The sequence below is a fragment of the Numida meleagris genome, chromosome 1 (genome assembly GCF_002078875.1).
Source record: "Numida meleagris isolate 19003 breed g44 Domestic line chromosome 1, NumMel1.0, whole genome shotgun sequence".
Lineage (NCBI taxonomy): Eukaryota > Metazoa > Chordata > Aves > Galliformes > Numididae > Numida > Numida meleagris.
The window spans coordinates 46,547,249-46,569,381 of record NC_034409.1 but is presented as its reverse complement, the minus strand read 5'-3'; the positions used below and the strand labels follow the sequence as shown (position 1 = coordinate 46,569,381).

The following is a 22,133-nucleotide window of genomic DNA, read 5'->3' as shown; positions in this document are numbered from 1 at the left end:
AAGAAAACAATATATCACTTAGAAATGTATATCATTCTGTAATTTTATTAGTAAACAGTAAATAAGTAAATTAGTAAATTAGTAAATAAATCCATCAATCTGGCTTAAATGTTGTTTGATTTCTTCTACCCTTCTAGCAAGCATGTAGTAGCTTCTGTTCAGGAGAGAATGATACTGTCACAGTTGTTCACGCAGTTATGCCCCTCTTTTCTTTCTTTTTGTTTTTTGGGGTGGGTAGGTACATTACTGAACACACTTCACAGGCTGTGTGCCTTTACCCATCCTGTGGTATAGTTCCACAGCTCTCCCTGTATCTTTGGCTATGGTAGCAGGATACCTGCTACTCCAACTGACAGCAGGTTTTGCTATATTTCTTCTGCTCAAGTTAAGACAAGCAACATCAGTAGCAATAAAAGAGGTTTCTTAAAAGCTAACAAATGTATTTCATACACAATGAACATTTTAGGTACATATTCATCTTACATTTGTCATATCCCAGAGCCAGTTCAAGGTGCAGCCAAAGTAGGCTGTATTTGCATGAGAAAGTAATTCAGCACACTAGGACTAGATCAGCAGATTGAAACAGTGAGGCATCTCATTTTTCCGTTATACGTGTTTTGGGGGGGTTTATTCTGTATCATATTTAGCCTGGTTCCTGGAGCCAAACACATTCACTACATACGTGGTACAAAGCTTTCTGAAGTGAAAAAGTGTTTGGTATGTGCTTGAGGACCTTGTGATGATGCAGCTTGCAGACTATTTTGGGACCTACTGTCCCCATTAGCACTAGGGTGCATTTGGAGTACATTTGAAGCAGAGCTTCTGTTTTCAATTCTTCCTTAAAGAATTTACTTTGTATGCACCAAAACCACTCTGAGAACAGAAACAACACATGGTAAATGGAGACAATGACAGTATTTTTCTCTGAGCAGCACAATTGCTTTGAAACAAATTGCTAATGTAGACACAGCCCTTTGACAGCTGCTGAGGGCAGAATTTTCTGCCAACTCTGCTAGGGCCTAGGAGAGATCAACTGCTTTGGGCTGAATCCCTTCACTCTGTTTAGGCCACTTTTCAATATCACTGTAGGCCTTTCTATCAGTGCTCTCCTTCCTTTTCCCACATGCATTCTCAGCACCAGGGGAAGGTCCCCAATCTGCCGCGTTACCATCCATCTGGAAGACAAAAGCAAACTGGGGCTGTTGGAAGATAGTGCATGCTGCCAAGAGAGGACTGACAGCTACACAAGGCCTGAACATGGAGATGCCGTAGCCGAAGAGAACTGAAGGAAGAGAGTCTCTAATGCAGAGTGGGCATACAATGGTTGTGAGAGTAGAAGAGCCCATTTGGCTTCTAAAATGCTGTCACTTCTTGTTACACCTCAGACTCCAATTCTTCCATCCTCTTCAAGTGCCCCTCACAGTTCATAGACTCTAACATTCACCTAGAACAAAAAGACCTGTCCTGGCACCCCTGGTTTTTATTCTGAAATTTCTCACCTGCTACTGCTGCAGAATTTAATCAACTACACGAACACAGAATTTTTAAAACCATGTTTCAGCAGATGCTTTCTTTCTGCTTCATTCTCCCCACACAAGGAAAGAGAAATTCTTCTGAAATCTGCCTGGTTTCTTCTGGTTCCTAGGCCTCTTCTTTGCCTCCAGACATACATTTTAATAACCGCGTGCTGAGACAAACCGTATCTTGACTCTGCCTTCATTCCCCCAGCCTAGGCCTGAAACCAAAGCTGATAACCAATCTTTTTCTTTATCAAAACCCAGGAAAGGATGTTCCATCTCTTGAGATCCTAAAAGCCTCTTTGGAGGGACTCTTTGGAGTCTGTTGTTTTAAATCACCTGGCTTATTTTGAACCAGAAAAGGGTAACAGCTGGACCAGACATTGGTATCAGCTGGGATGCAACAATTAACAACTACACAGGGGTGTAAGAATCAGCCAAAAAGCATCCCTCATCCCCTACTAACTGTACAAAACAACAGGCTCCCACCTAGACTGGGGCTGAGGCCCAGGCCAAGCATGCAAGGTGCACACAGCCCCAAACCACTTCTTATTGCTTCCTTCTTTTCCCCTGAAGCACCAGTTAAACTAAGGAGATTTTACAGCACAGGATTGTTAAGCTTAACTTATGATCTGCTCTGTGCAAATATCGATGGAGAGCTACAGAGAAGCTCAAATATCATCATAGCTGTTCCCTTGGATTGCTTCAGAGAGGCAGGGAGCACGGGAGGAGGAGGGCAAAGCTGTGTGCCAGAGGAGGCAAAATGGCAATGGGGCAGCAAGGCCGGGTTACCTGCAGCTGTCTGGCGTGACCGCGGCAAGCGGGAAAGGAGTGCCCAGCAGAGCAGCGGATGAGCGGAGCAAGGTGACACCAGTGATAACATTCTCAAGATTATTCTATCAAGAAAGACCGGAAAAAAAAAATCAGGGGCAGTATCCAAAACAGCTCTAAATTCAATTGGCAGGGGTCAAAAGTCATTACCAGCTGACAGCTGTATCTGTGATCCGTGTGAAACAGGCAGAGTGCTTGTGTAGTTCATTGGCTTGTGTCCAATTAAAACAAAATATGCTGAAAAAACTGATACGCTCCTGCGAAGGCCAAGGCATAATGCAGGTGGAAGTGACCTACACCTCCCACGTAAGGAGATCAATCTGGGAAGCACCAAGATGTGCTGCAGCGCTGTGCCAGCTTGCTAGCATGGAAACAGAGCTCCCACATTAACCACTGCAAATGTCTCTTTAAAGGTAGTATACAGATGCAGTGTATTCCCTGAACTCTATTCTTGGTATGTTACTAAGAGACGACTGTTTCTATGGAGAGCTCATTGGTGGGCAAAAAAAACCATTTTGATGAATTATAAAAAAGGTAAATTAATTTTTTAAACAAAATATTGCATGAGAATGCTAATAATATGAAGCCACGCTAATACAGAATTATGAGTATATACTTCCTTTCTCTTTTTTATTTTTTAATTTCTAGTGGACATTTATCCTAAATTCTGTATTCTCTACAAACTGATATAAATTAGCATCAGACCTGCAAAGTGCTTAACAGATGAAACAGCCATGTATGTAGTGGCCACAAAAGCTTCAGTTGAATATTTGTTTGTTTTAAAGCTAAGTATGATTGTACAGCAGTTTATTGTGGTTTATTAGTATCTACGTGACCATGAATATGCCATGTTGTGAACAAAAGAGCTTTGAAATAAGAATTGTAAAGGCAAAGAAGGAGAGAACAAAGTACATTAAATAAAGCTCAGCATTTAATTTTAACATGCTTCTGTGATAACAGCTAGACTGTACAGATGACAAGCAATAGATATGTGGGGGTCTGTAGCATTCCTGATTCTTTCTTGTTTATAGCTCTAATTATTTTACACTGTGCTGAAACAGACCTTGAAAAACGCTGTGCTTGACTGAGAGAACAGTTTAGCTGATCTGTCAACAATTAGGCAAAGTAAATAACAAGGAGCTACACAAAAAGAAGTCAGTGAGGAATTCTACAATTAAACCAGTCGGAATTTATGTGAGTAATCTTTTCTCTCTTTATCTTTATGTCTGTAGAAATTATCCATCTCATTGAAGACATACTGTGACATTTTCTGTGTCAAACTTAGAAATATTCTGTATTTACTGGTTTGTTCAATTGTCTTTCATCACCCATAGTGTTTTAATTACTCTGCTTTTTCACCAGCTGGCTATTAGCGAGGTTTCAGTGATACTAACAGTAAAAAGAATGCATTGCTAAAGTTGGATCCTGTGTAACTGAAAAGATCCCTTCAGGCCCTCAGTGACACAAGGAAGGTGAACCAATAAAATCGTAATCACAAGACTTTTAAAAGTCATTATTAGATTAAAACTTCCAAGATTTAGATCAGGAATCTGTTTTCTTTTTAATTCACCCTCTAATTTTGGGATCCTCATAAGAAAGCCAGTCCAGGATCAAAACTCAACTTTAAATGCACATGCAAAAATGTAAAGTTTATCACTGGTACCTAAAAGGAACCTTTTTTTTCTTTTTCCATGTGCAGATAGGGGCTGTCCTTCTGTTTTTATGCCACTCTTTTTTTCTCCCTTGCTTGTTTGCAGTCTTTCAAGTCCAGCACCGACATACAAATATATATGCAGCTACCTAAGGCAGGAGGGTTTGTGAGGCAGCAAAAATGACTTCACAGGAGCCTGATGTGGCTGTGCTGACGTAGGAAACTACAGACCGCATCTCTTCGTCCCTCCCGTCTGCCAGAGGGTGCTGTCCTTGCAGGAGGTGCGGCAGAAGAAATGCAGGCATCTGACTCACCACCCCGATGTCCTCTCTAGTGGTTATAGCTAATTGCCACACTATGCAGGGGAGCAGGCCAGGCTCCAGTCTCCTCTCCCTCAGGCTGTAACAACTTGCAGCAGAAGAGTAGGGTGACAAACACGAGCAGTGACATATTAAACAGCAGCATCTTAATTCTGCCTACCTACCCTGCATAGTTAGCACACCAAGATTATAAGACAGAAGGCGTTAGCCTAGGCAAAGCCCTGCATCTGCTTACCATGTCATTTCCTGCATTTGTCTTCCATAGCTTAACTCTAACATTCTCTTTCATCATCTGCTCTTCTCACACACCCCTTATCTTATCTTAGTGCCTGTTCTGAATAGACTATCTGCCACTCTCATCTCAAAGGCTACCATTATAAATTTGCAAGCAGTCCTGTCAGCCAGCTGCCTGTGCATAGAAAACTATACATGGAATTCTCTAAATTCTCTGCACATGAGCAATACTCCCTATACATTTGACTGGCTATGCGCAGAACCTTTCCACAGTTACCTGCATTTCTCTCAATTCACTTTATTCTGTCCCCAGATTTCCTTTACCTCTTTTAATCTCTAACATTCACTATGCATGCTGGCTCCACTCTCTTGTGCACTTTCTCATACTCTTCATGCTCTCTACACTGGATTTTAGCTCCAGTTCCACTTCTTTTATTCCCGTGTCTCTTCACACGTTCCTGTCCAGTCATATAAACATAAGCTTGAGAACTGTTTTCATCTTCATGGGAACAGATACTGTCTTTCCTAGAAGAAACTTCATTTTTAAATAAAAAGTTTACAAGGAAGTAACTATAGCTTGTCGTGGTTGAAAGCAATTCAACGTAAGTCAGAAAATTCTCTGGGGATAGCAGCCATTAAAATAAAGAAGAAATCAGAAGTTTAACACCTATAATCTTGTAACTGTAAGAAGCACTGTGTATTTTGTGCTTTATTTTCAAACCCGCTAACTACTTTGATTTGGCAGTGGTTCAAGTGTTCAGAGACTCACTGATGGCATTTCTAATCAGTTCAGGGAGTAATGACTGCAAATTTCTATGAAGCAATTTACTTGCAAAGAAGAAGGAAAATAGATGCTTGCTATTCTGTCCCAGATACTGAACCTGAGAGAAACAGGAAAAGAATAGGAGCCTCTTCCCCTGCCATTTCATTTTTTGTTTCACAAAGGAGAGATGTGTATCCCCAAATTTATACCTGAAAAGGAGAAGCAGTAGACGTGTGTATGCCCAAGTGACCTGCTTTCATTACCTGCAGATTTTCATTGTTTCATTGAAATTCTTTCCACCAGTTCAGTTTCTGACACTATATTTAAACAAAATATTAAAAAAAAAATCTTTCAGCATTCTTAGGCTTGAGTTTCATAGCAACCTATCTTCTACTGCAGAAACCTATCATTTTTAGGCAATCTATAACAGAAAATACCTCACCATTTCCTACCCGAGCAGGATAATTGCATGGGATTGGGGTAGGCCTAATGTCTTTGGCTTTAAAAAGCAGGATGTCCTGCATTTCAGAGCAGGAGCGGAGAAATAAAGGAGTGTCTAGCCATTTGTTTGCTAAGCAGAGCAGAAATATACAGAAAGAGCCTCTCTCCTTGCTATTAATTTCCTTGTCAAAGGACTAACCGCTTGCTGAAGTCAGTTGAAAGGCTTCATTGTTATTAGTTGGAGATGATTTATACAAGGAATTAAATTAGATATTGCTCCCTCCTCCAAAACAATGGCCCACATCCCAAATTACCATTACCCACCATATATATCCATGTCCCAGAAATGCTTGATAAAATAAAAATATCACCTCAGATGTTGTAAAGACATAAATGCTTATCTGCATGGATGATGAATAATCTTCAAAATTTGAAAGGAGTTATAAGCAAATGAGAAATAATATTTAAGCAGGATTCTGATAGGATGTTGTGAAATTAGGAACGGGAACTGAATAGCTAATCAACATAAAGGAATAGGAAGAAGAAAATGGGCAATGGTATGCCACGTATTTATGTATGTTATATATTATATTCATATGCTAGAAAATGTCAATATAATATAAAATAGATGCAGGCCACGCACAGGAAGACAGACTTTTCAGTAATGATAATTTCTCCAGTAGTTGATCAGTCTCTAAACACAATATAGCATGTGAATGCAAATTTCAAGTGCAGACGACAAACACACCAATATTTGCACGATGGGAACTCTCTCCTGCTTGCCAAGCAAGTAAGGTTTACAGGAGCAAACAGTAGCTTTCCCTGTTACTGTCCCAAATATACAGTGCAGCTATGTCAGTGACCAGTCATCAGTTATTCAAATCAAGGTAGAAATGGCTATATTTCTGTTAACAGAATGTATGTATAGCTTTTTGTTTCTTGAAAGGGCAAACAACTTCTTGCTGCTATTTCCTGCTTCCATTCATTCCAAGAGGAAGGGGTTTGGTCTTGCAGTGACGTTAACAATTATTTTTTTTAGCCTACAGGTCTGCAAGAAGTGCTTTGTACTAAATCTAAGTGACCTGGAAAAAATATATGAATACCAGCTTGTTATAAGAAAGAAGAAACTATCTTAATTTAAGATTGTTAAGTGGACTGGAGTTTTGTGTAGGTGGAAGAAGATCATTACAGAAAGGAGTGCTACACAAACTAATATATAAATAGCTCTTGCAGAGCAGAACAATAGCTCTGTTTCTTCTCTCAGAGCACAGATACAATTAGTTAGAGGATATTGCATTCTTTAGAAATTTTTGGCATCCAATAGAAAAAAAACAATTGCATTTCAGAAAAAAATGCTCTATTTGAAAATCATTTCCCCTTTTAATTACCTGCTAACACTTGCAGTCTTTCCCCTGCAAATGAACACATCCCTTGTACTGGAGCACAATGCTTTCCCACACTGATGGGTGCAGGCAGGGCACTGATCCCTGCTGCTGCATGCTCACCATCCTGAACTGGGGTCTTGGCAGGAAAGTAGATGCTTTCCATACACATTGTTTTAAAAATACATATGGTTCTGTAATGTTTCCATCTACCAGCATGTGCACTTCCCTGATTTAACTCCTATGCATTTACTGTCACAAAACAACTACATCCTTCTGTTCTATGAATGCTGAGGCAAAGCCAGTGTATTCATGTTCGAAGCAGGAAATCTTGGTCCCCTGACAGCACAGTATTCCTACTGCTGTGTCTATGCTCTAATGGCTGATGCAGATTTCATCAGATCGTCCAGAGGTAATAATTCATGCCATGGAACTTGTGCATACTCTATTCTCGCTGTCTTCATATCAGACCTATTGTACTCACCAGCCAATCCATTTCAAAACTAGTTTAAAATATTAATAATCATGGTTAGCTAGATGGAAATATGATTGATTGCTACGTATTCCACTAAATAATAAAAAAATCAATAGTTAGAGTTATAAAAACAGCCTTGTGGGATACATTAATCAAAATCAGTTCCTACATTTCAAACTTAAGTCTGTCACTCTGTCTTGCTTTGGTACTGTCTTTTGCACAGACATGAAAATCTCTGAGCGCACAAGGCAGAGGCAGCACACAAAGGCCAGATGGAGAACAGGTAGTACACCAGTACCGACTCTCCCCTGTTAACTCATTATTCTCCTCAGTACAAGTGGAAGACATAAAATGTTCTCATTACTGCAATTACTGTTCTCACCTTGTTTTTTGGGTAGTTCGTCCTAACTACTCAGTTTTTAGTTTATCATCTTGTCACGACTACTTTTGCTGTCATAACTGAATTATGAGTGGCAGATATGAATGTGTATAAAGTAAAATAAACGCAGCAGAAGTACTGCTATCTTACTAATATTTTAGTACTTGAAAATAAAAGCACAGCTCCATGAACTTCCAGCCCACCTCCTTTATGGAACGTAGTTTACTTGGGTGTGCTGCAGTAAGTGCACTTGTTGCTGTGCTGTCTCAGGAACTTGTTCTACAATTCATGTATGTAATAACAAACCTGCGCACAATCATTTATAATGATATTACTTACCCAAAATAGCCTTCAAATTGAATAAGATAAAATGAAGCACAGATCATCTCGTTAGCATTCAGAGATGAGAAGAACTGGCAAGTCTAGCAAGAACTGGTAGGTCCTGAGCTGCAGAAGAGATCTGTAAGGGATATCTTTGCATTGCCAGAAGTTCAAAGCACAAATGTCTGCTTTCTCTGTCATTAAAAATCCCACACGTTTTGCAAAGGTAAGGCTGCTATCCTATGTCTTGAACACATTCAGAATGAGCTCAGTAATCATGTTTTGTCTATGTAGACTTCAAGTGCACTTCTGAGTCATATTTACTGCTTTTTATCCTCAACTGATTTCACTAAGGAGCATACATCAGCATGAGCAAAGTGAATTTGTATGCACGTAATAAATGGCTTGATGCTTGCATTCCTTTTTAGGCAAGAGCAAGTTACTTCTGTTTACTGGGAAACGTTCGTCAGTGTTCTGGTTCATTTGTGCTGCTGGAAGGGTGCAACAGAGCTGGAAGCAAGGGAAATTTTAGCTGGCACTGCTCCTGCGAGCACAGCTCTCACTTGGCCTCACTGTGGAGAAAGACCGGCTGGAATGAGCTGCACATGGAGCTCCTCAAGCTCAGGAGCTTGCCGCTGCATTAAAACACACTGCAGCCTCCACCTCAGCAGAGAACTGCCTGCAGAGCTTGGCCTCCCTCAGTGTGCCTGGACGTACCACAAAGCATGGACATGGATGTCCCATCAGTTCCCCCAAGGAAACCACAGTTTGGCTTCGCATATTTGGCCAGAGGACTGCAGGTCTGCTTGGACAAAAGGCCCTGTGCTGTGACACTGAACTTTGGCCAGCAAAATAAAAGCAAAAACCAGAACGTGCACAAAATGAAAAAAAAAAACCAAAAAAAAAAACCAACCCAAACAGTTGGGCAAAGTGTGCTCTAAGCATATCTGTGACCTGGTACTTGAAGCTCAAACATATATCACTGTGATCACTTCAGATTTGGATGTATTGTTCTATTTTGTTCTTTGTGTGGTGGAAACATGACAAGAAGAGATAGTGCAGAACAAATTGCTCATAAGGGTAACTCGTAGATTTTGTTCCATAGTACAGGAAGGTTAAGGCATTTGGGGGAGGAAAGGGCTGTGAGAAGAGAAGCGAGGGAATGCAAGCTGGATCATTTCGAACAAAAAAACGATTATAAATGGAAGAGCGAGGAGGAAGCGTGGTTGGTGTGAGCAGGATGAGCACAGGAACGGCACGGGGACTGTGAACGCAGCAGAGGTAAGAAAATACCAGGGAATAATGGAAAGGACGTTTTCAACGCTACTGAACAAAAAATCTGCAGAAGCTACATGCACCCCCCCCCCCGCAACTCCAGTTACAGCCGAAGGGGGCGGCTGCTGCCTTACAGATGGGCTCCACCCTTCCGCAAGCCCCAGGCGAAGCACCACAGGGGCAGCAGGCGGCGGCTGCTACACCTGGAGCGAGCAAAGGTCCCTCCCCACGCTGACACAGCTCCGGGAGAGCCCCGCAGGGCCGGGCCGCGCACAGCCCGCAGGACAGGCCGCGCGCCGCCGCGAGGGGAGCAGCAGCGCCCCCTGCGCCCGGCTGAGCCCGGCTCCCCACCCAGGGAAGGCTGCCCTAGCTCCCCTCCGCCGCTCAGGGGCATTTCCCGAGGCCGCGGCCCGGCGCCCGGCCTTCTCTCGCCGCCCTCCCTTAGTGCTCTCCGCGGCCGCTAGGTGTCGCCGGCACCCGGCCTCCCCCGCGGCCCCTCCTGCGCTCGGGCTGCCGGCGGGGCTGGCTCAGTGCGCTGCGAGCGGGCGGAGGCGGTAGCCCGCAGCGGAGTCGCGTAGCCCTGCTCGGCCCGTCGGCGCGCAGCGCTCGGCCCGGCCCGGCTGACGCAAGGCCCCTCGCTCGGCACCGGCAGCGCTCGGCTCCCGGCACGGCCACCGCTCCGCTGGGGAGCCGCGGAAAGGCGACGGCGGGGGAAGCAGCCATGTTGGAGCGGGGAATAAAGTGACTCCGCTCGGGGAGGTGGTGCGGTCGGCGGTTCTCGGGGCAGCGAGGGGAGGGGGCTCGGCTCCCGGCGCGTCCGGATACCGCTCCCGGACGGAGGAGAAGAGGAAGGAGCAGGGGCAGAAGATCCGCCCCCGGACCCGCGGAGCTCCGGCGCTGCTGGTGAGTTGGGGCCGCTCATTGTCTGCGTGCCCGGGCTGCGAGGCCGGCTGCCGGAGCGGGGCCTTGGCCTGCGGGGCGAGGGAAAGCCGTGGAGGCTCGGGAGCCGGCCGGGGACGCCTTGCGGGGCCGGGGCTGTCCGAGGATCCGTGGAGGGCTGCGGGGGATTTCCGCTGCCCGCGGGCGGCCCCGGGGCCCAGGCGGGGGCGGCTCCCGGGGGCTGCGCCGCTCTCCGGCCCGAACGCGAGGCCTGGGGACTGCGGGGCGGCCCGGGCTGCGCTCGCGATCCCGGCCGCGCTTGTAACCTCCTTCCCCGCCGCCCCCTCTCCCAGCGAGGCTGCTTTCTCCTGACAGCTCCGCGCTTCGCAGCCTCCGCACAGATGACACATTCGATCTTATTGCGGCCCCCCTACCCCCCCACACCCCCCCACGCACACCCAAAATCTGTCGGTTCTGTGTGTGGCATAAGAGCTTTTGTGCCCTGCGCTCCTCCGCGTTGCTACATGACAGGATACGCGAACGCTGGCTGACCATGAACTTCGGTGAACTCCTCCCTCCCCTTCCTCTCCCAGCTATGTGATGGCACGAAGCCAGCGGGAGTAGAGCGGTGCTTCCCTCCCGAGGAAGGTGGGATGGATGCCTGGAGGTGCCCGTGGGTGCCTTTGGTGGAAATCTCTTGGAACCGTACCCACACGCCGGTTCTGCTGCCGCCTCCACAGAGGTGGATGTGCTGCTGTGCTGAGTGCTGACCTCAGTCCTCTTTGTCTCTTTTTCTGCACCAATTTCAGCTGCAAAACAGAGTTGTGTTCCACTCTGGGCTGTCTTTGGCGCTTTTATAATGGTGGTTACTGGTATTATGGGTATGGTGAGGGAAACAGGGCTGAAGTGTATCATGCTCCAAGTTACTTCATGTCAAAGGCCTCTATTTCCTTCGTTTTATTTCAGTAAATAATGTGTGTGGTTTCTTCCTTTTATAATTTATCATCAGAAGATCAGTAATAACTTGCTCATATCTGTTCTGGCTTATATGGGAGGAGAGGAAGCCGTGTTTGATATTCTTCCATTCCCTCCCTTCTTTAATAGTACTAATTGAGCTGCAGACTAGATGAGCAAAGGTTAAATACGTGGAAGACATGGGTCAGATGAAAACTTATCATATCAGACTTTGTGCCAGATTTGGGTTTGTTTTCACGTTAGAACTATGTAAAAGTGAGGGAGGTGATCTGGTATTTTATGTGCTTAAGATACTAAAGAAATTGCCATATTGCTTTGTTGTAGGAATTCTGTGTACTCATTGCACAGCCCTTGTTATTTATATCTGCTCTCGATGTGATGTGAGAAAGGCCTGTTTTGAATAATTAACGCAGAAGTAACAGATACGAAAACACGGAATCATATGTTTGAAATGCAGAGTGAAAAAATTTCCTTAAAAATTATTTGTACTTGAAAGAACAAACCGAATCTTCTCCTCCAACAGCGAAGTCGTTACAGTGTTAACTTGGCGTTAAAAAGGCCGCTTAAATTTGAGAGATGAAAGCATCCCTTTTTGATGGCATTATGTAAATCCTGCCTGTCGATGAGCAGTCTGGCTTACAGCACCTTTAATGGGATAGCGCGGTGCGGCTCAGACCTGGGCTTTGCGTGTTGCTGCAGCCTGGTGTTCTCCTGGGATGGAATTCCACACAAATCAGTAGGGGTCTGCCTGCATCCATGCTGCTTGCGAATCGGAGCCTGTGTTGTCTGCAGCAAATGGTAGTTTGGAAACACAGGGTCATTTATTTTTAGCTTGGCTAAGGATGTCATGAATTAATTCATCTATTTAATATGGAAAACACCCCTAACGTGTAGTGAAATGCTTTATATATAATTGCAGATATAGACTTGGAATAACTGAAAAACAGCTCTGTTTTTCCTCTGAATGGGAAAAATGTCTTCAATTTCTGCATAGCGCTGCAGTATAAAAATAGGAGATTGCTTATGGCATAAGTATCCTGTATGCCTGTTGTTGGTACTATGTGGCACAACTAATAATATGCCAGAATTTCTGGCTGGATTGTTAATATATGCATTCTTCTAATTTCTTAAATGCATATCTGCTGCTGGAAGAAAAAAATGTTTTGCTTGTCTTATTAAGTTCTGTTTCAGTGCAGTATATTTGAATAAGCCAACCTATGTGCCGTCAGGAAGGGCTTCACTGGAGACTGATTCAGTGAGCAGTACATTAAAGCCTGTCCTGAAAGTTGCTCCTTCCACATGGAGTGGAAGCAGTGGGTGATCTGTGGACTGATCTGCTTTTATTTTTAGCTACGGAAAAAAAAAATTTTACATGTCTTAACATCTGAGAATTGTCTAAAAATCAAGCTCAGCAATAATAAAGCTTTTCTAGTGTACATTCAGTATTTGTAAACACATTGACTGTTGGTTACAATTCATAAGTTACTAGTATCTTAAGTTCTCAGCTGTGTGGTTTTTAAGCTTGTTTTGTTTCTTTGCAGCAAGCTCCAGTTATATATCTCATGACTCAGCTGCACACCAGTGTAATCGGTGACGTTTCAGAATCTGATACAAAACTCTCCTCCACAACTTTAGCTGTAGAAACGCTTTCAAAATGCCAGATGTTCGCTTGACAGTTCCACAGTCCTCGTTCTGTTTGTGCTGCCCAGTGCTGTGCTTCACATCTAAAGAACAGACTGACACGCTGTACTGCTGGTGACCATTGTCTTTTTTTGCAGCGCGTGTCATTGTAGCGATGACATTCTCATTCTGAATGTAGAACTTGAATTATTGTGATGCCAGTTCACATGCTGGTACAGAGGTCATTGTACTTGGATCTTAAAACTAAAAGTGTTTTATATTTGAATACTTTTATCACTAGGCAATGTTTTTAATTTACTTCTTAAAAACTAAGAAATCTAAGGCTACATTTTATTTTAATAAACTTAGTAAATGTGCTATACCCTTTCAGAGCCTAGTCATAGTCATTTTCCAATATAAACGAGGAAGAACAGATAATACTTCCAGAAATACTAATTTCACAGAAATGTCATTAATGACAAGGGATGTTTTCTTTTTTCTGTGTATTTTGTGAATGATTGTGATCTGATTTTGGCAGGTGTTTCTCTACAGAGTGAGAGTTAATCCTCATTTAGTCAAATGGCTAGCAATAACTCTCTATCACATACAAATCCGTGCTTCTGCACTGTTAACTAACTTGGTGGATTGGTACTTCCTATGGAGCTGTTGGTTTCCTGGCTTCGTTGTAGCAAAGGTATCGGCTGTAGAGTTCAGCTGAGCTTACTTGGGTATTGAACTGCAGCGGTTCAGCTTCTGTTCTCTGATCCAGTTATACGGAGAATGGTAACTTTAAAGGATGCGTAAGTCAGATAGCTTGCATCTAGCTAGCTTTTGGTAATTTTTTTTTGCTTTTTGCATAATACAATATCCTGCATATATTAAAAAATGCAAAGTTCCAATGGAAAAACCAATGAATGCTATTTCTGTAATAGAAATGATAGGTTTGGGCTTTGATTATGACAGCGTGAAGAAAGAATGTAGTCTTGTACAAGAAATCACCTTTTCAAGTTTTACTGTATTTTTGCATGTGTATGTTGTTGGAAAGCCATAGTTATCAAAGACAGCATGAAGTCCTGCAGGGATACAGATCCGTGTTTAGGACATGGGCACTTTCTGGAATCGTGCAATTTATGCTGATAACGTAAAATTAGCACGAGAGGTTAATTTGGTCATTTCCATGCCAATGAAGGATTCTTATTTTATATTTTCTAATGTGTTTTCTGATCCATTGTAAATCCTCAAACACTAAGGCTTTTGCCACTTCTTAATGGAGATCATTAAACCCCATGAATGACTGTATTATAAAACCCTTTAGATGCACCGATACTGGAAATCATCATAACTGTTTTACTGACATTTTTGGGCTTTTGAGGTCTAGTGCCTGTTTTTAGAAGATTAGAAATTTCACTTCTAATCAATCATGAATTTCATTCATCAATCATCAAGTTCTCGGAGGGTGCTGTGCACAAGCGCAAACAATGCAAAGAATGAAAAAGTGAGTAGCATGGCCAAAAAAACACAGGAGTGAAAGAATTCTAATTTTTCATATGGTGGGGCAGAATTAGAAATAACGTTTTTTTAAAAGAGGTAAAGTACTTTCTGAATGCTTTTTAAATAGGTACTTGAATGCTTCTGTGAATGTAAGGGCAAGTTTGTGATTGTTCTTTCTCTAATGCCTTGAAAATGTAGTAAGTTGAAGAACACAGTTTTAGCCGAGTGTTTGACTGTGATTCCGTCCCTTTGCCTTTTTTTTTTTTTTTAATATTCTCTGGAACAATGAATTCTGCATATATTATGATGAACAAGGCTGTGTTATTATACCACAACAAAGAAAAATGTCTTGTTTATCCTCCTAGACACAGTTCTCACTTGTTTTCATATTTTAGGTTGGGCTTACTAGATATCTTGTGTATGTGAAAGTTACTGTGTGCTCTCTAATCATATTTCATTTAATTATAGCCTATTCCTTATAATTGTACGCCTTCCCCTGCTGCTGTTTTCAAGGCGTGCTGGAGTTGCATGATGGTCTCTGATTTTTAGCAGCTGTGCCTTGTCAGCCCCACTGAGATGACTTGCCTGCTTTCTGTTCATGTTGGAGCTGGCAGGATCCTGGCTTGCCCCTCTGTGCTTCGCGGGCTGGGCTCTTTGCAGGCATCATACCTCGACCTGAGCTTTCATAACCAGCAGTCTTCTTTCGGGAATTTCTCTTTCCAAGTGTTTTTGACTCCTTGCTCATACATTGCTAATGTGGAATATCTTGACTTGTTTGAATTTTGTTCAGATACATGGAAGATGTTTTTAGAGAGCAAGCATTAAAGGTATCGTTTAGTGAGGTTTACAGTAATGGTGCTAATTGTTATTCATTAAAATAAAGATCTTTTGGAGATAGGAATTATCAAGACTGATCAAAGAACAGTACTTAACAGAAAACCCGTTGTCCTGTAACTGAGAGAAACCTGTTTGAGTTTCTCTGTAGATGTAAATAAGCCAGTTTACAAAAATGTAAAGAAGTTGAAGTGGATGTGGTTGATAAGGAAAGCCAAAGACTGTGATGAGGAAAAAACTGTGACCAAAAGGCAGGATGTGTTTCGGGAGGAAAATGAATTCTAACAAGGCTATTAGCCCATGAAAACAGTAAAGAAAATGGTAGCGTTTGATGCTATTCAGAAGAGGTCTGTGATGTTCATTGAATACTCCTATGTTCATAAGTAAAACCAGATGACAGTCATATATGATGCTTTGAAGTGCTTCTTAAAATAGCTTGAAGATGTTGAACAGCAGCCCCTGGAGTTATATGTTAAGAGTTGTAAAATGTTGATGGGACGTTTTCCTAGGGTATTGATGCAGTTGGTGTTTTTCAGTAGGTCTTAGAATACTGAGGAATTTTGTGATGAGCACAGCTGACATGTGCTAAGAGTTAGCGATGAGTATTGTGACAGGTATTGACTGAACTAGAGTTAAAGTTGAGGTAAAAATTATCATTGTTCATCACGAGTTTACAGAAGGTTGATCTTCTGAAAATAACTTTTGAGTCTCTTGATAATAGACAAACATTGCGATATGTGACTGTTGATACTGCAGACGGACTTCTGTAAAAACCTTTCGTTGGTCGTTACGTGACATTTTGATTAAGGAACTTCAATGGTTGCTCACACGTCTGCGTATGACACAGTAAAACCTGGCTGGCCGATGGCGTGAACCAAGCGCTCCCTATAAATACTGCAGTTACATAACGGTGTGCCGTGCGGGCTCAGCAATGTCAGGGTGTCTGGGGGAGGCTGCTCCGTGCCGACTGCCAGGCGTGTTTGTCTGAGGAGTAAGACAAAGCGAGAACTGCTCATCTTCCTTGTGGATAGGTCCCACAGAACTGATCCAGAATGGGTCGTTGGCGCAGGGTGGGTGCCTGCAATAACAGCAATTTGCCATATAATAAAGAGCAGATAATACATTTTGATCTGCGTTTGGTATGTGGGTTTTAGGAAAAGCTTTTTTTTTTTTTTTGGAAGTTTCAGCAATCATAGATAGCACACAAGAGGTCTAAAATCAATTTTAAAATAATAATTATATTTTATTAGACTTGCACCAGCTTTCTGTATGGCTGAATGCTGAATTTCTGACTGTAGAGTTCATAAACACTCTGCATAGGCCAAAGAAGTTGTGGCCGAGTGTTTTAACACTTGGGAACACTAGGAGCCCTGTTTCTAGTCTGTTCCTAACTTGTTGCAGGAGCCACGTCCTCTGTTTTTTCTCTGTCCGTGAAGATCCAGTTGTCATAAACAGCAGTGGAGTGTTTAAATGTGCAGGAGGGTTGTTTCCTCCTTAACTACTACTCAGTCTTGAAAGCCATGACATAAATATCTAACTAAACTGTTTAAGTGTCTCCTTGCAAAAGTATTTTATAATAAGTCATCTTATTTATAGGCTCTCTGAAAAGCAAATGCAAAGCGCAGGGCTCCGGCGATGGCTGTGGGAGGCTGTGCTTGGCCCTGTGCTGCCCAGCACCAGCAGCTCCCACTGGCAGAAGGTGAAAATCTGGCACGAGCGCGGCGGGCCGTGCTGCTTGTGGCTGCGCTGGGCAGCCAGTGGAGGTTAAAATAGGCACTGGGGTACAACATCAGGTTTGGTTTTTTTTGTTTTTTTTTTAAGATGTATGTAATAGTCACCTTCTGCAGGATCATGGAAAAACAGCAGTTTGTAATTATTTATTTTTCTAAATATCCTGAACAGATGGGAGGGGAAACTTCCTCTTGCACAGAGAGGAAAGGAGGTCCTTGACTGCTAAATATATCAAGCATGTGGCTTTATTGAAGTCTTTTAAAAACATGGTGCAAAACGGTAGCTCAAACTTTATTTTGGTACTGAATAAAAAGGGACAGTGGGAAATAGTTACTGGTAAATCATATAAATTATTTGTTTTAAATGCAGGTACATCTTTGAGATGGGAACTGTGAAGTTCTCTGTACTGTAGGACAGAAATCTGAAGAAGTTGAAAATACTTTTTTTTTCTTCTTGAAAATAATGTTTAAGCATTGAATGATGTGAGCTGAAATTGAGATGTTAGAGATGTTCAGAACGAATGTCTGAGTAGACAGCAACAAAAAGTGAATGGGACTCAGCAGGGCGTTTGCGCAGGATCCACGTCCTTCCTGAAAAAATGGTCACCTGAGGAGAAGATGAGAAGAGATCTTTGGCTTTACTGAAGCTACGGCTTGGATTTACATCACCGCTATTGCCACTGAGCGTTCTTGACAATAATTTCCTGTATTTCTAATCTGTCCATTACTCAGATAACGCAATTTTAGAGGCAATTCCAAAACTTTAAGATTCCTCATAGTATTTCATTACCTTTGTCAGTATGATTCAGTAGGTTATGGCAAAGCAAAATATTTTAAAGCTTATGCTATTTACCTTCAGGATTAAACAAGATAAACAGCTTACAGTGTTCCCATTTGCACAAGTCAGAGTATTTTTAAACCTGCTGCCTGTAATACCAGGTTGTTTATCAGGGAATGCAGTTAACCTAAATGTTGTATTGTGGCTTCTTTCTGCTTCATCTGGATATAATTCTCAAAAGCAAAATGTTTGATCCATAAGCCAAAAAATAGCTTCTAAAATGTATTTGGGGAGAGGAAGTCATTTTGGTACCAAGCATACTCCCTTTTTCCTGGGCAGCTCTGGAAAAACAACATAACTGTGTACAGTAATAAATTGGTTCCATAGCTATATGCTTTTCTTCTTGAATTTTGCAGTTTTCCTATTTTAGGAACAGTGCCAAGTAGATTATGAGTTCTGAAGCTATGGACTTGATATGCTTTCATAGTAAGCTTAGCTGTTGCATTTTAAAATGTGTTTTTACTTTGTGTATAAAATGTACAATGATGATAAGAAAGTATTCTGAACCTGCTTCCTTTAAAAGGGGATTTTGTTTTGGTATTCTTGCCTAATAGGAGTTTTGTTTTCTTGCTATGTAGGAATGTTTCTCTTAGTGGAAGAGGTAGACATTAGTTGAAGGATTTAAGTCGTACGTTGTTTGTCATTGTTGAGTTATTTTGGGGATGAATGGATGGGCAGTGGTGATTTGCACCTGTGGCTGTCTTAGCAAAACACCTGCGTTCTCTTTAATCATCTGTTTCTAGAGTGAGTTGAAAAAACTTGGAAACTGTTTTATCAAATAATCTTATCTAAAATATGGTTTGTGCGAGATTGGCTGATTTGAGTACTGGTCTTTGTTCACTTAATTGTTTGTTTTCTACTACTTGTATCTATGATCAGTAGAGCAACACTTGCAGAGGACAGCGCTAGGATCTTAATACAGAACTGCCTTCTCCTTCCACGTTTACTACAGAGGGAGCCCACTGCAGTCCTTGTCATGGTATTAGAACATCCCAGTTTGAGCTGAATTAAGTGCTTGCTTCGGAAGTTCTTGCTGCATCAGTAAACTGAGTGGATTCCCACTTCATGTGTGGGAGGGAATAGAGTTGGAGGAAGAGGGAAGAGTTACATGACTGATGATGGAGAGGGTGGCTGGGGAGCGAAGCATTTTCTTACTGGTGCTGGAAAGCTGTTAGTTGACTCCAAAACTGATATGAAACTTTCTGCAAAGCACCTGGAGATAAATAATGCGCTCCCTCCCCCTTCCACCTTGCTATCCATACAATTGGGTCTTTAATATGTAAGCAAGAAAACACAGATTTTTTTTTAATCTTTCACTAATTCTTGCAGATGCCTAGGACAAATTAAAATTCCAGGAGCATGAGTAGTAGTGATAGTGATGTTATATTTTAATATTGAGGTAAATACCTGAACAGTCTGTTTTCATTTTATGTCTCATGGCAATTTCAGAAATGAAGGCAGCAGAAAAAAATAAAAATTATCTTTTTTGTATTATCACAAACTGGTTTTTGGAGTATGTAGGGTCCAAAATAAAACAAGCCTACTGAGGGTCTGAATATATAGGAAACTTGCTTTTGATGGTGGTTACAAACTTGTAATGGCATTACAATGCATAGTCAGGTGTCAGGTTGTATCTTTCCATGATGAGATTGCCGTAGTTGCTCATGGCAACTGAAATTGCAGCTCATTCCAGAGGTTCTTTCCTGGTTTTGCTTGGAAGATATGATATCTCTATTTTACTAGTATATTGAGAATGATTTTCTTGTGTATCATTATTTGCAAAGGATATTTTTTGTTCATCTTTTTTTTTTTTTAATATGTCTTAGATAACCTGTTCAAGTTGTTATTTTAGTTGGTACTGTTGCTGTTAACATCCCACAGTTTTCATGAGAAGCAGTGCATCAGTAGCTGAAGAAGCAGGGAGGGAAAGATTGTATGTTGAGTTTTGTGTTCTTAACTGAAGGCTCCTTTAAGATGCTAATCCTCAAGGTGTGAGCGTCAGGGCATTTTGTAAATCAGACTTAGCAGGGCCTGCTGCAGACAGCTGTGAAGAGAAGTCATGCCCCTAGAGTTTTAAAAATCTCATGGAATAGATTTTTGGTAAACATCTAGACTACGCTAAGGAACGAGTGGATGAGAAGTGTAGAGGTGGTGCATCTGTAAAATAAACACTGGCGAGCCAGCTTTGTGCTGACACAGTGGGATAGCTTTCGCCGTGTCTGGGGCTAGCTGGTATCTTGCTGCTGGTATTTTTATACCTAGGTAAGTGGATCTGTCCTGAACTGCTTAACCCACATTACTGCTTTACGTCGCAGACTAGGTGATTGTACTGGTGCCTTTTCCAGCTGCGCATCAGACAGAGCTAATACATACGTAACCTTGCAGTGGGAAGTACCCTTCCTTATCTGCGTTGGGTGTACAGAGCTCCTAATACCAGACTGCAAAAACAAGTCTTTGTCACTTCAGGAGGTTTAAAAAAAAACTCACCAAAAACGAAAGCAACAAAACCCTCTGATAAAGCACAGGAAGCAAAATTGTTGACGGAGAAAATTCCTTTTCTGTATCGTCATTTTATGAGAAGAGCCACACCCCAAAGGTAATGCATTTAACTGTTAGTGGATCCCAATGACAGATATTTTTTCCCTTGTATTCAGAGATTTAATACAGATTGAAAAGATATTAAACAATGTAATTGTCACTAAGTTATTTATGATAGTTGCTATATTATTTGTTCTGATGTATAAATATTTTCTCTTTAAGACTGCAGGAGACAGCAGAAAGCTGTGTTCCATTTTGTTTAAAAAATGGTAGAAGTTTCTGACGGTTCTTTCTTCTTTTTTAACTCCTGACAGTGCTCGTTCTGCAGTGTGCATAAGCCTTGCTTTTTCTGCTAGATAGTAGTTTTATTCCTGTCGGATTTAGTTTTTGTGAGTCTTACAGCTTAGCAAGCTTTTTGCTACACAGTGTGAAATAAAGGGAAGCTGCGCCTTGTGTCAGAGCAGAGAGGTGAGCCTTTTTTTCAGTACTGTTCCTCTTCCCTTCCCATCTGTGTGACTGAGCAGCTTTGTTCAGCCCAATTTCTGAGCCAAACCATGGAGTTAGCAGCAGTTTTGTTGGGTAGGAGAGGCAGTGAGCGCAGATTTCACAAGTGAGTGAATGAGTCTATAGCTGTGACCAAACAGGAGCTTTACAGCCTGGGTGTGTCACTTTGGCAAGCTGCATGTCGGAGTGGAGATTTAGTGAAGTCTTTTGTTGTGGGACAGTGGAGGTCTGGTGCTTTTGGTTTGTTTTAAGGCAGAGGAGAGTCTAGAGCTTGTCTTAGGGCTTTGCTTTATGTGCTGTCAGCACTACTTTGGTGAAGAAACTCAGACTGTTCTGTTTATCCACTGACATTCCATGTACACGGACCTGTCCCTGAGATGCTGTGTACAGCATCGTTCAAGATACATGCTTATTATGTGTGCTGTGGATAATGAAATGCTTTCAGCTTGTAATATGTCATGGGGATGTTCTCAGCTCTTTCAAATTCCAGTCTTGAAACACTGTAGATTGAATACTGTGGCATTGTAGACAGCCTAGAGGTGATTACTGGTTGGTGCTGAAGGTTTGGAAGTGTTACAGTAAAGGAGATTGAACTGAAGCTAAGAGGTGTTTGGGATCCCCTGGCACATTGTGTTCTGGTGACACTGCTTTGTTGCCCTACCTGGTTCTGAAACAATTTTTCTTTGATCGGCACCTCTGAACTGTTTGCTTCTGCACTGTTGTGCTCATGAATGGATTGCTGTTTTCAGAATTTCAGGGCCGCAAAATGCCTCTTACTACTTTTCTTCTACTACTACTTTTTTTTTCTTTTCATTTGAGTACCTTGGATCTTTAAATATGTGTGCTGAATACAGGCAATGCCATGAGTAAGTTTTAAACTTCCTACAGACAGGAAGCAACTATTAGCCTTAGCTTCCAGTACAGTTTCACTTCATTTCTGTCCGTTGGTATTGTGGGAAATGCTGTTTAAAAAGCAATCTGTAGGGAACGCCCCAACATCTCAAGAGGTATGCGGTGTTGTTCTTGGCATATTTGTATGCGTAAATCTTCACAGGCTTTTTTTTGTTTGTTTGTCTTTTTTTAAAGTAATTTAGATGCTGCTAGAAATTATTTATACTTGTCCTCAAATTTTGGA

General features: G+C 42.0%; 1 protein-coding gene across 4 annotated transcripts in view; it reads left to right on the top strand.

Annotated features, from left to right (window-relative positions):
• CDK17 (cyclin dependent kinase 17) overlaps window positions 9,344-22,133 on the top strand; it is a 94,134-nt gene continuing 81,344 nt past the window's right edge. Inside the window, exon 1 of one of the 4 annotated variants that reach the window (XM_021392606.1) lies at window positions 9,344-9,595. The gene's annotated coding sequence lies outside the window, so the exon portion shown is untranslated. Of the gene's footprint in view, window positions 9,596-10,160; window positions 10,493-22,133 lie in introns of those variants that run through there. The other 3 variants (XM_021392544.1, XM_021392734.1, XM_021392668.1) reach the window with 3 other exon arrangements.